At 28.9% G+C, this 3,452-nt stretch overlaps 1 pseudogene; it reads right to left on the bottom strand.

Annotated features, from left to right (window-relative positions):
• Positions 1-3,452, bottom strand: part of LOC106300123 — a 77,787-nt pseudogene that overhangs the window by 69,940 nt on the left and 4,395 nt on the right.

Below are 3,452 nucleotides of genomic sequence, written 5' to 3'. Positions count from 1 at the left end.
TCCAAACATTTTCACGGTTTGCCAGTTTCGAATTGTTGCATTTCCGACAAGGACAGAACATCTTACCACTTTCTTGGGCGAGCGGTGTTGAATCTGCTTGATGCATAAACATCTCCAGGCCCGCAAGGTATTCTTTCGTCACTCTTCCGTTAGTATCTCTATGCATATACATCCACTTCCGCAACTCGTAAATAGTCCCGGAGCCAGCCATTTTTTTTCTTTCACGTTTTTTGTTGTTGTTGTGTTTAAAATGATGTTCAAACATCCATATTTATAGGAAATTTCGAATCTGGTAGTTGTAATTTTCCTATGAATTTACGAAGAAAATTAATTAGGTGCAAAAAAAAACGTGTAACACCTACAAAGTTGGTGGATTCAAAATTTCCTCGCTAAATACACGTAAATTATTTCCTCGTAAATAACACGCGAAGTTTACATCGTATTTACGAGAAAATAGTATTTCTTCGTAAAATACTCGTCAAATTACATCCACTTTACGACGAAATGCTTTTGTCGTTACTTTACGAAGAAATAACGATGACATTAGTTTTCCACGTAAGTTTCTCGTAAAATCGTCGTAAATTTACGAGGATTGTTTTTCCTCGTTAAACTTCCTCGTTAAGCATGTGTTTTCTTGTAGTGTAAATGCAAAAAAATTAACATCTAAAATTTTAGATATTTGAGAAAAAGGTAAATTTTGATGCAAAATTAAATCTCAAATTTTAATTACATATTTTCAAACGTTTTAGAAAATTAAATAAATTAATAATTACAATTATATAATAAAACAGTGAATATATATTTAAAATGAATCTAAAAATATTCAAATATAATAATTAATTTATGAATAATAATATAAATTATGTCATTTTTAGTCTTCTTAATGAAAATCATTTAAATGCTATAATAAAATCTAAAATACGAACAAGATAAATCTAGTTGTTTTGTTTTGATGTAAATACGAATTACAGAAACGAACAACAATAAGATGAACTTTTAGATGCATACATATATGTTGCATCTCGAGTATGAATCCAAATAAAAACTAAGAATCCGTAGGAAAGAAAGTTACAATACACTTCAATATGCATACATATATAAACACATATATAAATATATTTGTGTGCATGTGTGAAGACTTATTTGGACAAAATGGAGAAAACTAGAGCGTCCCGTTGTATCGTTTTCTCAAAGTACTTATTGTTAGCAGGGATGATCTTTTGTTTCCCTCCTGTAGTTCCAGTGCTACACAGTACACACACCAATAAGGTGATAAACATCATGTCTTTTAAACTTAACCACCAGTTTAATCAATTAATCCTACATCTAGGAAAAACTTCTGTAATTTGACACCTGTATATGCAGGCCGGCCCTGCACCAAGTCTATTGAAACCTTTGCATGCCTTAGGCCCCCCCCCCTCCCATTTTAATAGGTCTCTGTATCAAAATAAAAGTTTAAATACAGTGAAAACTCTATAAATTAATAATGTTGGGACTCAACCGAAACTATAATTTTTTATTAATTTATAGAGATTATTAATTTATTGATATACTAATTAAACCAAAAACTCAATTTGAGACTATAAAATTATATTATTTATAGAGATTTTTAATGTGTATTAATTTATAGAGTATTAATTTAAAGAGGTTATATTATATATGAAACAAGTAATAAAAGGAGGATATAAGCCTTAGATAGAGTGTATACGTAGGTGAAAATAATCGGCCAATGAGAAACTATATTTTTGCCATGTCACCTCCGCTATTTGTTTTTACAAAATGATCTTTTAACTTTTTACTTAAACAATTATAACCAAAAATATTTTTTTAGTGAAATATATTATTTATATAAATATAATTATATTGTTTATTTACATAATAGTTTGTAAAGAAATATTTAGTGTAAATAATATCATAATTTTATAAAATACTAAAATAAATTGGGTTGGTTTTCGCCTTTCACAAATAAAAAGTATTATTTGTAAACTTAGAAAAGAATATATCAAGAATATTTTTTTTCAGGAGAGAAAATAGAAAAATATATCGGAGACAAATCTATCTCTATTATGAAATTCATCTATTTTAGAGAGAAAAAAAATAGAGGAATACATTGGAGATTGTCTAAGGCATGACCGACATAAATCATCGACGTTGAGATTTCAGCTTTTTTATTCTTATTATTCTAATGTTTCAATATAATTTGAATATTCCCTTTGCTTTATAATATAATGGTTTAAAAGTATTTTTTTTGTTTCACTATATAAATTGTTTTTATATTTCAATGTAACTTTATACTTATTGGATATTGTGTGGCCAATTAAATTATGTAAATTACTGTGTAATTGATTAAACTATGGATCGCGTTACCCGTGCCAAGGCGCGGGTTTTTTGCATTTTAATCTCTTTTTGCCTCTTGGATACTAATTTAGCATTCAGTTTTTCAATGTATTTTATTTTCACCATCTCTTCTTGTCTTGTTTACATTTGTTTTCACGTTCTGTCTTTTGACTTGTCTTAGTTTTGGCTTGTGTAATAATTTAACTCTGCTCATTCTTCTTTCATTCTTTATTGATTGATATTTTTATCTCGCTTACCTCTATGTTGCCACTAATTTGCTCGAATCATTCTGCTTCGTATTCTTTTCATATTCATTAACTATTGTCTCCAATCTATTTAAATCCTAAAAATCCTACGTGTTCTTTTGTTTATTAGATCACATATTAAATATTGTTGAAACTGTTTATTTATTCTAATAAATCCTTACGTTTATAAATAAGATGATATGGATAAAAGACTGATTATAATTTAGTTGAAATTAAAGTCTAAAGTAGAAGTTATTAAACTTGCAATCTTTTTTTTTGTCATCCAAGATAGCTTTAGTCAAATCAATTATATTGATTTAAAAAACCCATAAGCTATTTCAATCCCAAACAACAAAAAAACAGGCGTATTTGTTATTGACGCTGCGACGGATTTCCTTTACTATAAACATAATTGATTGTCACAACTGTTAATAAACCCAAATGTGTTTACAAAAGCTACTCATATAAGATATTCATACTCATATCTCTTTCTCTAGTCATCTCCTATGTTAGTAGCTATCATAATACAATCATCATACAAAGGATATATCTTTTGGTTCCATATAAAACATGCAAAATGACTGTTTTCTGCAGACTCCATGATCATTGAGTATTATAAATATCAAACTCTGTCAATGGTCTATTTATATGTTGAGGAAAGATCTCGAAATGTAGCTTCCAAATATTGATTTCCAGGTCAACACATTGCATGTTAACCTCCACAATGGGATCACCGGATCTGCAGATACCGCTACATGTCGAGTAGAACGCAGCTACACATATGTTCCCTACTTGTGGTTTTCATGCACAATCTGCAATTCTCCCAAGAACCAGAATCAATGTTAAATGAGGTAAAAGTTTTAGAGTCAC

Source organism: Brassica oleracea, chromosome C6, assembly GCF_000695525.1.
Source record: "Brassica oleracea var. oleracea cultivar TO1000 chromosome C6, BOL, whole genome shotgun sequence".
NCBI lineage: Eukaryota > Viridiplantae > Streptophyta > Magnoliopsida > Brassicales > Brassicaceae > Brassica > Brassica oleracea.
This window is presented reverse-complemented; position numbering and strand designations above follow the sequence as displayed.